The sequence below is a fragment of the Solea senegalensis genome, linkage group LG17 (assembly GCF_019176455.1).
Source record: "Solea senegalensis isolate Sse05_10M linkage group LG17, IFAPA_SoseM_1, whole genome shotgun sequence".
Classification (NCBI taxonomy): domain Eukaryota; kingdom Metazoa; phylum Chordata; class Actinopteri; order Pleuronectiformes; family Soleidae; genus Solea; species Solea senegalensis.
Window position 1 is genome coordinate 18419043 of NC_058037.1, and position 14111 is coordinate 18433153.

Genomic DNA, 14111 nt, shown 5'->3' on the forward strand with positions numbered 1-14111 from the left:
TATGTTCCCCCATAATTGTAAATGGTGCTGGCCACCTGCTATATGTTTGTGCATCCAGTCTATGTCAGTTAGTCTTGGATATGTTGCGTGTTAGCACTGTGACTCTCGGAGTATTGGTTAATGAGTGGATTTGGAATTTTGCTATAATTTTTGCTGACCTTTGACTTTGTGCCGAATTTTGATTTATTTTTGTTCCTTTTTAATTTTATGGATTTATTTGGAATTTTACCCATGGACACTTAATGCTTGATTTCTTTTCTCCCTCAAGCCTGAATAAACCTTCATGTCCATATTTTCACTCTGCTTCTGATTTTTCCTGGCCAAACCCACTCCCTCTCAATAGCGTACCCTCGGCTACCATCACAACAAACACAACCATAATCTATTCCCCACAGTTCCATAGTGAGGGTGCACACTTGTTAGCGACACCCCACACACACATTCACCGCACTTGTAGGCACACTCACCAGAGACGCTGATGTTTCCCCAGCTGCTCTCGGCCAAACAGGGGCTTAGCTATTTGGGTGGATAAATAGGGCTCTTGGCGGGAAAGTGGCTAATTAGAGAGTATTATTTTGTGCAACGCCCAGTGGGAGGGGCATAACAGTTATAAGGCAACCATTTTGAGCCTGTTCAGGTGGAAGTGAGTTGATGACAGGTGGTGCAGTGTAGGTCAAACCAAGAAAGAATATTACTGTTTTTTTTGAGATGGTGCAGGAGTTAAGGAGGAACTCTGTTCAGCACATAAAACTGTAAATAATTTGGGTTCATTTTGTTTGTTTGTTTGTTTTGTTCTATTTGTGTTTCTTTTGTTCCTTTGTAAATATTTCTGTTTGTCGTCATTGGTTCTTTGGGGGCACAGTGAGAATAAACTTCTTTTGAATGTATCAACTCGACTAAGCCATATCATTCCGGAGGGTGTCACCAAGGACCCCTTCATATATGGTGTCAGAAGTGGGATATGGCTAGTCGAAAGAAGAGCATTAGTCTCCCAAGAACACGAGTAGGACTGCGTTCACAGCAACGGCAGCAGCAAGAGATGGCAGCAGCTGATCCAGCCGGGGACACAGTTCAGTCATCGGAAGAAGAAGACAGTGACCGATGGAGGCCTGCTCCCGTAGCAATGAGTGACACTGGGGGAGAGATGCTTGGATTAATGAAAGACTTTCTGACAGCCCAAAGTCGGAGAGAGGAGGGTTTACTTGCTGAGCTACAAGGCCTAAGAGCTTCCCTGCCTCAGGCTGCGCCTACGGTTGCAACGCCCCACACAGTAACCGCCAGTAGTTCAAGGCTTGGGCTACCAACACCGACACCCCGGCGTAGACACGTTGATTTGTCAGCTGATGAATTGACTCTGCAGTTGCCGGCTGATAGTAGGGTGTCTGAGCAGCCCAGACCTGAGTGGGCGCCTCAGGTTGAACCTAAAATACCACCATACCAGGTGGGGGAGGACATAGAGAACTATTTATTGCGTTTTGAGCGCTTGGCTCGAACTTGGAAATGGCCAGCTGCTGAATGGGCATGCCGACTTGTTCCCCTGCTGTCTGGGAAGGCCTTGCAGGCCTACAGTGTGATGGATGAGGAGAAGGCTCATTGCTATTATGACCTGAAAGCTGCTTTGTTGATGAAATTTGACATCTCTCCGGAGATGTATCGACAACAGTTCAGCTTCCTCAGTGTGCCATCTAGTGAGAACCCCACAGAGACCTACCACCATCTGAGAGGCCTCTATCGTCGCTGGATCTGACCTGAGCAACACACCAAGGAGGAGATTGGTGAAGTCATCATCCTGGAGCAGCTGCTTCGAGTGTTCCCCCCCGAGGTGAGGACCTGGGTGAAGAAGCATGAACCAACTGATGGCCACAGCGCAGCCAAGCTGGCACTGTAATACCTCAACGCCCGCAGAGGAGGACCAGCTACACGACCCACAAGTGCAGTCCAACGGCCTGTGTTCCAGTCATCCCAGCCGAGACCTACCAGGAGGGAAGTCACTAACCAGGAATTTCTAGGTACTGCCAGTTCTGCCCCAAACCAAGAAGGAGCCGGTAAGGAACTTGTGTGTTATTATTGCCAGCAGGCCAGCCACAAAGCCTCGCTGTGTCCACTACGCAGAGCAAAATTGACAGGTGCCTGCTATGCACCTAGGCCTGAAGTGGCTGAGGGAGTAATATTGCAATGCTATAAGACTGTGACTGTTAAAGGACATGAGGTTACTGCTCTGCTGGACAGTGAAAGTTTTATGTCTCTGGTGCGACAGGATCTGGTGCTACTGAGCACCATTGACTATAGCCACCAACAGGACATTGTCTGTGTGCACGGGGATAAGCATCCATACCCCACTGCTGAAGTGACTGTGACAATTGATGAACAGCCTTATCTGTTAAATGTGGGTGTTGTGGAAAGACTGCCTACTGCAGCTCTCTTGGGCTGGGACGTGCCCACACTGCTGGACATGTTATTAGGGGATCGACCAGTGGAAAATGACTTTGGGAAAACAGGGGAGGTAGAAATCAAAATGTCTTGTCCTGTTGTTACTCGAGCTCAAATAAAAGCTGGTGTCCAACCACTCCGAGACCTTGACAGTAGTCTGTGGGAGGGGGACACCCAGGAGTCAAGAAAAGTCGATCATGATGTTCTGCTGCTCCCAGACTTTGACAGTAGTCTGTATGACAGTAGCATCAAAGATCTAAAAAAGTCTCGTCGCCAACGCCGCTTTGAAAAGCACTTGAAGTCGGCGGAACCTGAAATGTTGGGTTCATCACCAAACAATGGGTGGACTGTACCTAGCAATATTGCAGAGCTACAAAAGGGGGATAAAACTTTAAAACTCCTGTTTGCAAATATAGTTAATGTTACATCAGTGTGAGAACAGAACAATTTGTTGTGGAAAATGATGTATTGTATTGTGTAAATGATGGTCACAACATCTGGTTGTCCCTGCTAGCTGCAGAAGTATTGTTATGCACCTGGGGCAGACACTTCCCTGGGCGGAGCATCTAGGTCGTCATAAGACATATCTACGCAAAAGCTCACGGTTTTACTGGGCATTGCTGCAATCAAAACCACACCATACCACCCACAGACTGATGGCCTTGTGGAAAAGTTCAACCAGACCCCAAAGAGAATGCTGCAGATGTTTGTGGTTGACACTGGAAAGAATACCGTGAAGTTCCCCAGGCATCAACTGGCTTTTCCCCATTTCAACTATTGTATGGTTGGGATGTGCAGGGCCCACTGGACCTACTACGAAAGGGCTGGGAAGCCCCATCCACCATGCCAAGTGACAAAGGGATCTTGCAGTTTGTGCTGGAGAGAGCGGCATGCAAAGTACCAGGAGGAGGCTGAGGTCAACCTGTACAAGGCACAGAAGAGCCAAAAGATCTGGTATGACCAACAGGCCCGACATCGCGGGTTCCAGCCGGGCCAAAAGATCCTGCTACTACTTCCCTCATCCAGTCACAAATTATTGGCAAAATGGCAAGGGCCATACACAATCACCAGAAAGATGGGTCCAGTCACCTATGAGGTTCACCAACCCAACAAGAAGAAGGTAAAACAAACATACCATGTTAATCTGTTGAAGGAATGGAGGGAGTGTCCAGACCAGGTCCCAGTAAAAGTCCTGTTGGCCAGGAAGGTCAATGACGAGGAGGAGCCGGACACTGGACCAGGGACCTCCAGGGCATCCACAGATCCTGTCCTGGTGCATCAAGAACTGATAGGGCGGTACAGCTCCTGCAGGTAAGTTTCCCTCCTTATTCGCCACCAATCCGGGCCGGACTGGTGGCATCGGATACGTCTAAAGGATGGCCGACCTATCTGTCAACGCCCATATCGTGTCCCACAACAACTGGTTGGAAAGCTGCGGACTGAGGTGGAAGAAATGCTGAAGCTTGGGGTGATTGAGCCATCCAATTCAGAGTGGTGCAGTCCAGTGGTGATTGTCTTCAAGAAGGATGGTTCCCTCAGGATAGGCCTCGACTTCCGAAAGCTCAATGCCATATCTGAGTACGATGCTTACTCAATGCCCAGAGTTGACAATCTCCTGGAGAAGATTGGTGCCGCTAAATTTATCACCACCCTGGATCTGTGCAAGGGGTACTGGCAGGTGCCACTGGAAGAGTCAAGTCGACCCTACACCGCTTTCCAGACACCAGTGGGACTTTTTCAATTCAAAATGATGCCCTTTGGCTTGCATGGAGCTCCTGCTACTTTCCAGAGGCTGATGGACAGAGTTCTCCAGGGCTGTGACCACTGCAGTGCCGCCTACCTGGATGATGTTGTGATCTTCAGCAACACCTGGTCAGAGCATAGCCAACACGTCTCTTTCATCCTCCAGAAAATCCAGGAAGCTGGACTGGCGCTTAACCCAGCCAAGTGTGAGTGGGCCCGACACTCGGTACCTGGGATACCAGGTGTGTCCACGAGTGGATAAATTGGAAGCTATCTGGAAATGTCCTCGGCCATGGACCAAGAAGGAGGTGCGGTCCTTTCTGGGTCTGGTAGGGTGGTACAGACGATTTGTTCCCCAGTTCTCCACCATTGCCACCTCACTCACAGCTTTAGGGTGGGGTGGCTGGGGGGTGGGGTGGCTCAGTGGTTAAGACCAGTACCCTGTGTGCGAAAGACATCATGGTCGCAAGTTCAACTCCACCCCTGGCTGATTGTACTCATTGTAAGTCGCTTTGGATAAAAGCGTCTGCTAAATGACATGTAATGTGATAATAATAAAGCTTTAATTACTAAAGACAGGAAGAATCCTGTAACCTGGTTGGAGCAGTGAAAATCTGCCTTTGACTGTCTGAAAAATCATCTGTGTTCCTCGCCAGTTCTCAAAAGTCCAGACTTCAGCAGGAGATTCCTGGTCCAAGTGGATGCCTCAGCAGTGGGTCACATGAAGACTTTCACAAATGTTGGAGGTGTGCCAGTGAGCGAGGAATGTGCCACAGCCTCAGCGACTGATAGAAAACTGCAGCACACAACCAACAGTAAGAATGCGCTTCCAAACATGCAGTCAAATCTGGGCGGTTTATTGGCCGACAAACCAAAAACGTTGAAGGAAGGCTGTCCCAAGGTGGCCGGCCGGCCGGCCGACCGAGACTGTGGTGACTCCGGCGGATAGACTCCTTGGCTGCTCTCCAGGACAGGGGCTACGTTGACTCTGGTTTCTCTTCAAAATGCACAAGTCTTTCGCCTTTTACTAAAGACTTCCGTGGAGAGGGACGTTCAAGAGTTTAAGTTATTTTTGGTGGGCTTTGCTGTAAGGCTGCGCCCTTTGAGTGTGTCAAATGTCAAGCAGCTGTCTGTCACGGCTCAGAGGTGCACTTAGGGCACCTTGGGGCGGAGGTGATCAACAGCAGCCTTTGTTATGCGCACTTAAAAACATGGCACCACAACAAGTAACTTGTGTGCCAAGATCTTGGGTTGGCCCCAGACACTTCTGGGCCATCGCTTCTCGGCCTTTTGGCTAAGATCAAGTGTAGTATCAGTTTAATATCTGATGTGTCCTCTATATGGGGATTAAATATTAAATGCATTTTTGAGCATTGAGAGGTGAAAACTGGGGCTTGCTCTCTTCACTCCTTGCATTGACCTGGTATTGCAGTGCCACCAGGAACGGTGCACCATTCTCTTTTTTCTGTGAAAACCAAAGCAAAGCTGAAACTAAACGGACATTAACCCATGCCCGTGTGTCAACTTAATTGGGAGCCCATGTTTCTTGTAAGGAAGCAGCAGTGTAAAAGCTTACAGCACCTGGTATTCCCAGGCGGTATGCTTTTTTTTGTTTTGTTTTTTATTATCAAAAATACTTTCATTAACAAAGATGAACACACTTATTCACTACAAAAGACATATTCAAATGAAAAAAAGCATAAATAGATAAAACTCTCGCCAATAGGACACTATCCCCAATAAGACTTAATGAAACAGGGTTTACAGCAAAAAACAGAAAAGAGAATACTTGATTGGAAACAAATGGAATGAATTGAATAAGCAAAATGAGAAAATGAAAAGGAAAAAAAACATCTCTACAAAATAGACAGTATTGTTGATATTGTCATCAACAATACTGTCTATTTTGTAGAGATGTTTTTTTTCACCTTGAGAGATGAAAACGTACTCAATGTACTCCCCAGCATATTCAGAAAAGTAACATCAGTTCCCCACTCTGATCCAGCTCGCACAAGGAGCTGTTGGCGAGAAAAGTCTCCTGGAATGTTGCTTTGAAGGCATCTTTGAGCAGTCTGAGATGACTTTTGACCATGCTTGTGAAGAAGAGCCATCTGTTTATTTGTACGTCCTCAAATAGTGCGTAGTTCCTGGCAATGAAGATGGTGTGTCGGGCTATGGAGAGTAGAATGTTAATCAGGGTTGTGTTTATACCTCCTTTCTTGTGTGAGAATCCAAAGAGCCAAGTCCAGTCCCAGTCTGTAAAGTCTTTACTGCTGAGCTTGCAGTTGTCAGTGAGGAGATTCTGGACCCGGGCTATGAAGACCTCGCAGATGGGACAGGTGAGAAAGATGTGTTCAAGTGTTTCGTCATTTTTATTACAGACAGTACAAACCCTCTCATAGCTAACACTGTTCATTTGGTGCAGGATGATACCCGAGAAAATTTGTCTGTGTCTGATTTTGAAATCGGTGTTGTTGGCGAAAGAATGAGCATAGGGGCTATTTATGTTTTTGCACATGGTGGAAACATTAAGTGACAGGAAGCGTTTTTTCCAATGAGTTTCTGATGTCGGTTTTTGTGCTATGTTTGCCGCAAAGTGTTGTACCAATACTTGGAGGTTAATTGATTAATGCTTTTCGCATCAGGCTGAGCACTTAGATGAAAATCAAGGGTATCATTCTGCCCCCTGCCACTGGTCCTGTAAAAAGCCTGTTTTAGATGGTCGGCAATTCCAGTTTCAATTTTCTGACATGTAGATTCAGCAAACCGTTTGCAATAAATGTTTTTGGCTCTGAGCTGATTCAAGATTTCTTCCACTACTATTTTGCCTTGATTGTCTGTGAAGTCACCTAATGTGTATAAACCTGCTTGCGGCATCAACCCACCCAAGATGGGCCTGCCCAGATATGTGATGTCTGGGTTATGGAAAACGGGGAGCTGCAGCAGCTGGTGTTTGTTATGTACTATAGTTAGCATGTGCGGTCTGGCCAACTCCCATGCTTCAAAGATCTCCTATGTGAACTGTGAGATATGTGTAGCTTTTGATTTTAATGGGATTTGACAGAGATTGTAAATGCTACTGTTTCCACATGTTTTAATTGTGTCAAGCAATTGATGTTTCCAAAAAACAGCTTTTTGATGATTCTGATTCTGAATTAGTGTTTTTTTGTGTTTATGTCAATTAGCCTAAGCCCACCGTTTGTGTATTTATCAATTGTTGTTCTGTGTTTTATCATGTTGCGGCGGCTTCCACAGAAAGGTGGATATCATTTGATTTATTTCTAGTGGGTTTGTTTTGGGAGATCATAGACTTGTAGCACATGATTCACTTTGGAGAGTATCAGGGAGTTGAGCATGACCACCTTACCCTTCAGGGTCAGCTTCCGCATTTTCCACAACCCCACGATAGAATGGAGTCTGAAATATCTCGTCCGGGAATGCTATTTGCCTGTGACTGATGTACTATATTTGGGATAACTTCTTTGAGTCTGTTCGCCAGGATCTTTGTGAACATTTTGTAGTCAGTATTCAGAGGGCTTATGGGTCTGTAGTTGTTAATGATAGTTCTGTCCCCTCGGTTTGTGTATGCCAAAGTAATTAAACCAAGTTTAAGGGTCTCAGGAGCTTCACCTTTCTTCTCAACTTCCTCAAAAATTCGAAATAAAATTGGTGTTAATTTGTCTTTGAAAAATATATAACATTCATTTGTTAAACCATCCACACCTGGACTCTGATCACACCATATTCTGTCCTCTGTCGAGATTTGGTTCTAAATGACCTTCACCACACTTATAATTATATTTTGATTTGTATATAGCTGCTGGAAGAAATCTTGTATTCTGGATATTATTTCGTCAGTTTGTATAATTATGTTGCCCTTTCTGTCTTTCAGTTCTTTTATGAATACTTTTTGTTTTCACTTTTCCAAATCGAGGAAAAAAGCTGAACATTTTTCCCCCTCCACAAAATTTTGCACTCTGCTTCTAATTATTGCCCCCATGCATTCCTTCTTTTTGGATAGCGCTAACTTGTCTCTTAAATAAATATATTTGTAATTTGTCAGATCTCCGTTAGGTTCATTGGCTATTTTTTGGAGTTCATTGTCTATTTTTACTTTTAGCTCTTTTTTCATTTTTTTTTCTCCAGCCAGCTCTTATGTTTACTATGATTTATACATGCTTTTTTAATTTGTTCTTTCACTCTTTCCCACCAACTAAATATGTCTTCAACCCAATCCATTTCATTTGCCACATTATGAATAAGACGGTTAACTTTGTCAATGAACTGTTGATCTTTTAGTAAGCTATTGTTAAAACACCATACCCCACCATTTGTTTGTGCTATTGATGGAAATAATGACAATTTTATCAGGGAGTGATTACTCCATGTGTTGAGGACATATTCTATTGAGTTCACATTGTGTACAATGGAGCTTGCCACCAACACATAATCAATACGGGATTGTTTGAGAGTATCTCGTACCAACTGATGTATGGAAAACTGAGTTTTATTTGGATGCATAATTACTCAACCAGGTTGTATTGTTTTTCATGATTTTGTAGTTTCTTTTGTAGATGAACACATTACCACAGCTACATTCTGTCTCGAATAAGTTAGAGATGTATATTCCATTGCAGTTGAAAAGTAGCCAGGAAATTCCTCATGGGGGTCACAAGTATGACCCAGGACATATTTTATGACACATTTATGGGCCAATTCTGGGCCCGTCCTAGAAAAGGCTTTTTTGAAGAAACGCAGATACTCAATATATAATAAGAGGTTCCAAGGTCAAATCTGTTGTTGATTCTCTAATATTTACGATATGTTTACATTGAAGAGTAGACGTATGCGCTGAGCAGCTGTCCTATATACTGAGACATGGTACCTAAAGACAGAAGGACACCATTGTTTGTCTTCTCTGTCCATCACTAGGAGGGGCTTCTAGACTGAAGATAGAATACCTAAAATGGACAAATGTGAAGTATATGATGATGATGTCAGAGAAACCCTTAAAAGTATGGACCTGCTCCTATGCAGGCAGAATTGTTCAGAGATTCGGCAAGAACACATTCTCCCAAGCTCCTGCAGCGCTCGGTCTGATGCTTGACTTAACCAAATAAAATCCCTTTTGTTCGGTACGAGCCTTGTGTCAGAGAGGTTTCTTTCTACACCATCAACTCATCACCTATCATTCGTAAGAAGAAGGAAGCCTGACTAAAAACGACAATTTCGAATAAGGATCTCACATCATCTTTAAAGAGATTATTGCTAGATATGTCAAATTTGGTGAGGGGAACATTGAAGTCCCGAGTGATGGAGTTGTTGTTTACCCATTTCTTTAGCTCTTTGAAAAACACCTTTCTTTCACCCTCAGTGTTAGGAGCATATATATTGATAATTCTGATATAAACATTATATTTCCATGAATCAGCTATCAATAATCTACCTTGTGAGCATTTATATATTTCTATTACCTTGTCAAAGACATTGTTTTTGATCAGCGTTGCCACCCCACACATTGCTCGATCTGTGTTTGAGAAAAATACATCCCCTTCCCATAAACCTCCTATCATGCTCACAGGAGATGAGGACCATTTTGTTTCTTGTAGCAGCAAGATGTCACATTTGGTAGTATTGAGGACTTTGTGTAGGTTTTCTCTGCTGCAGAGCCCACGGGCATTCAGTGAGAGAAGCAGGGCCATGAGAAGGGTGAGCTGTAATATTGTGGCATTAAACATCGCACTCATTTTTTACTATTTTGCCTTTTCTTATTTGTTTTACCGGACTTGTCTGTATTTTGTCGTTTTCTTGCCAGGGATACTAACAAGAGGTCCATCTCCAAATCTGAGGCAGCACTTGGTGAAGGAGAAATTGTTGGCTCTTTTTCAGAGTGGGGAGGACTGAGTGGCGCAGATTCTGCAGTTGGGGTGCTCTTCGTGCCACTTTTTTTGCATTCTTTGGTTGAGCCTGATGAGTCTGCGCTTCCGGAAGGCTTTCTCCAGAGGTTTCCACATTAGTGGTTATTTTTTCCACTCGGCAAGGCTGGGCAGGGGGCCCTTTTTCTGCACCTCGCTCTGTGCGTACCTCCGCAGGCCCCATCTCTGCCTCCTCCTCTCCTTCACTGTCCTCGGTGCTTCCCTCTGTCTGCTCCTTCTCCAAATCTGACTCTGCTATGCTCTCCGGTTCACTTTCATTGCAAATACAATTTTATGGCACAGCTCACACCTTTTCACAGCTTTATGGCACTCACTTGCATAGTGCCCCTGGACTCCACATTTATGGCAACAAAACTCAGGACACTCTCTAAGAATGTGTCCAGGCTGTAGGCACATATGACACACTTTCACTTGGCGATCATGTAACACTCTTAAGTATTCGGGACCAGTGGCAGTATTAAATCTAGCAGAGTAAGGCAGGGATTGTACTGTCTTATTAAATTTGACTTTCACATACCTTGTCCCATCTGCGATGTTAGCGCCAGGCCACATTCTTCTCTTGATTGGGGAGATTGCAGAGACACCCCAGCCATGCAGCTTGTCAATTATTTCCTGGTCTGAGATATACGCGGGCAGAGTGAGAATAGTGTTTCGCCGATCTGCCGGGTATTGCCTATGAGCGGGTGCATGTGACGACGGGCTCGCAACTGCATGCGCGCAACAGCGAGCGCACGGCTCCGCATCGCACGGCTCCGCAACGCATCAAGAGGTGATCACAATCGCACTCATTAGGAACGCACGGCAGAAACCCCGGAAACAAAATAAGGAGTGAGCATTCAGTCAGTAGCTTGCAACGCAACAAACGGCAGCAGAAGAAACGAAAGCTGAATAACCACAGGAGTAAAACACGCATGGAAGCAAAAAGGATCAAGGAGGCTACCGGTAAGCTCGCAGCTCTTTTCCAGACAGAGATGGACTGATGTTGATGCGCTTATTGTTTGTATAAAAAATAAATAATTATGTTTATATTAAAATCGCCTGGATTGTTTTAATTTCGGTTAATGGTAATTGAAAATGTCATGATAAATATGTACAATAATCTTGGTTAAAATATAAAATGTCAGGTCGATTAAGGGCAATGGTTCCAAAAAGTGGAACTAGTTTATTTAATTTATTCATACAGTATTTGCCTAATTTAAATGTTTGAATTAAATGTGGAAATATTCATTCAATTCATATTCAATTGTTTATTTAAATACTGTACTTCAATAGAACTTTATTTATTTAATGAAATTGTTTTATTTTGTATGTCTAAAGGGTCTGGTCTATTTTCTTCCCTTATCAAGTGTGGGAAACCATGACGTTGAAGTACACTTGCCAAATAGAGACCACCAGCTCATCATTGTTTAGTTCTTTTGCCATAACTATAGTTGTGCCGATTTTGAATCCATCCAGCAATCTGCTTTTCCCAACAGCATTTGTCATTGTTAATTCCTATTTGTCCATTCCAATACAGCGGCAGGCAATCAAACCTCCACAGCTCTGCCTTCAACACCATCATCCCGGCTCTGCTCCAGGAGAAGCTTTTCCAGCTGAGTGTGCCTGACTCCATCTGCAGGTGGATCACTGACTTCCTGTCTGACAGGAAGCAGCATGTGAAGCTGGGAAAACATGTCTCCGACTCACAGGTCACCAGCACCGGATCCCCCCAGGGCTGCGTTCTTTCTCTTCTGCTCTTCTCCCTGTACACAAACAGCTGCACCTCCAGTCACCAGTCCGTCAAGCTCCTGAAGTTCGCGGACGACACCACTCTCATCGGACTCATCTCTGATGGTGACGAGTCCGCCTATAGGTGGGAGGTTGACCAGCTGGTCACTTGGTGCAACCGAAACAACCTAGAGCTCAACGCTCTAAAGACAGTGGAGATGGTTGTGGACTTCAGGATGAACTCAGCCTCACCTGCACCCATCAACCTCTGTGACTCCACAATTGACACTGTGGATTCCTTTCGCTTCCTGGGAACTATCATCACCCAGGACCTCAAGTGGGAGCTGAACATCAGCTCTCTCATCAAAAAAGCCCAGCAGAGGATGTACTTCCTGCGGGAGCTGAAGAAATTCAACCTGCCAAAGACAATGATGGTGCACTTCTACTCCATCACCATCTGGTACGCTGCTGCCATGGCCAAGGACAAGGGCAGACTGCAGCGTGTCATTCGGTCTGCAGAGAAGGTGATTGGCTGCAATCTTCCATCTCTCCAGGACCTGTTCGCCTCCAGAACTCTGAGGCGTGCAGGAAAGATTATGGCTGATCCCTCCCACCCCGGACAGAAACTTTTTGAGTCACTCCCCTCTGGCAGGAGGCTGCGGTCCATCAGGACCAGAACCTCACGCCACAAGAACAGTTTTTTCCCGTCTGCTACTAGCCTTATCAACAAGGCCCAGAGCCCCCCCCCCTGACACTCTGACTCCTCACACTCCTCTTCTGCCTCTTGAGAGTGGGCGAAGGGACTTTTCATGTTTTTCCAGATGGACAAAATGTTGTGAGCAGGAAGGAAAGCGCTTCTGCCAGTAGGACTCTGCTGTAGGTTTTTGAGCTGTTTTCATGAGCAGTGTACTGTACCAAAACTTAGTATTAAGTTCAGACAGAGTTTTTGAGTCCGGGTGAGCACTTGTGCGAAAAACAAGGGCGTCATCCTGCATGCTGCCACTGGTCCTGTAAAAGGCTGCCAAAGGGGGGGATTGCATCAGAGATTTTTTGACAGATCTGTTCAGTTAATTGTTTACTATGTTGTTTATTTATTCTGAGTTTACTGACTATTTCATCCACGATTATTTCCCCTTGACTATCAATTAATCCAGCTAAAGTGTGCAGCCCCTCCCGCGACAGAGGGCTGCCAGAGATTGGTCGACCAAGGTGTGTGATGTCAGGATGGTGAAAAAGAGGAAGCTGTAAGAGCTGATGTTTGCTCATTACCCATGTGAGGAGGTGGGGCCTGGCCAACCCTCAAGACTGCAGAACCTCTTTTGTGAAGGGTGATGGCTGCTCAGTTTGTGCTCTAGTTGGAATTTGACATGCCACAACTGCCAATTAAGTTTATTGTTTGGGTGAGTTCATGTTTCCAGAAGAGATCTGAGTTATTGTCCATTAGTTTTTTTATTATTTTGACCCTGAAGCAATGTTTCTTTGTGTTAATGTCAATGAGGTTGAGACCTCCATTTGACTGTTTGTTGATTATTGTTTTGTGAGCTATCATATTGCGTCTGCTCCCCCACAGAAAAGTTGGTTGGCATTATTTATTTCAGTTAAGGTCTGTTTTGGTAAGTCGTGAATATGTAAAACATGGTTTAATTTTGACAGAATGAGGGAGTTGAGCACCACCACTTTACCTTTGAGTGTAAGCCTCCTCATCTTCCACATACCCAAGGTTTTTTTAATTTTTTCAAGCACCTCATGCCAAGTCTGATCCCTGGCAGCCACTCCGTCACAGCCGAGGTACACACCCAGGACCCTCACAATGGCCTTTTCCTCCCTGAACTGCCTTCGGCCTGGCTTGCCCCCGCACCACAGTACATTATTGTTGACTTTTTTTCAATTATTTTGGCACATGAGGCCGCACAGTAATTATATATTGACCATTATACTTGTATCATCTGCATAGGAGATCTGCATAGGAGATCATTTTACAGACAGCTCCGTCTGCTCGTATGCCTTGGATTGACTGATTTTGGTTTATAAGGAGGGCGAGGGGCTCGGCCACCAGGCTATACAGAAGAGAAGATAGGGGACATCCCTGATTTTTGGGGTTAGAAGACCATTGATTTTGACTTGACTGTGCGCATTGTTGTATAAAACCTGAATTGTTTTTATGAAACTTTGACCAAAGCCAAACTGTTTTAGAGTGGCCCAGAGAAATTCATGTTCTACACGGTCAAAGGCTTTTTCAAAGTCTACGCCCAGATTTATTCCACCACTATTTGACATTTGGGAAAGCGCTGACTT

General features: G+C 44.8%; 2 non-coding genes across 2 annotated transcripts; both read left to right on the plus strand.

Moving 5' to 3' along the window:
* The first annotated feature begins 5156 nt into the window (after positions 1-5156).
* On the plus strand, positions 5157-5269 carry LOC122784620. Its single transcript, XR_006362193.1, has one exon. It is a non-coding gene; the product is annotated as a U5 spliceosomal RNA (small nuclear RNA).
* Positions 5270-5447: 178 nt separating this feature from the next.
* Positions 5448-5630, plus strand: LOC122784618. Its single transcript, XR_006362192.1, has one exon. It is a non-coding gene; the product is annotated as a U2 spliceosomal RNA (small nuclear RNA).
* The last annotated feature ends 8481 nt before the right edge of the window (positions 5631-14111 follow it).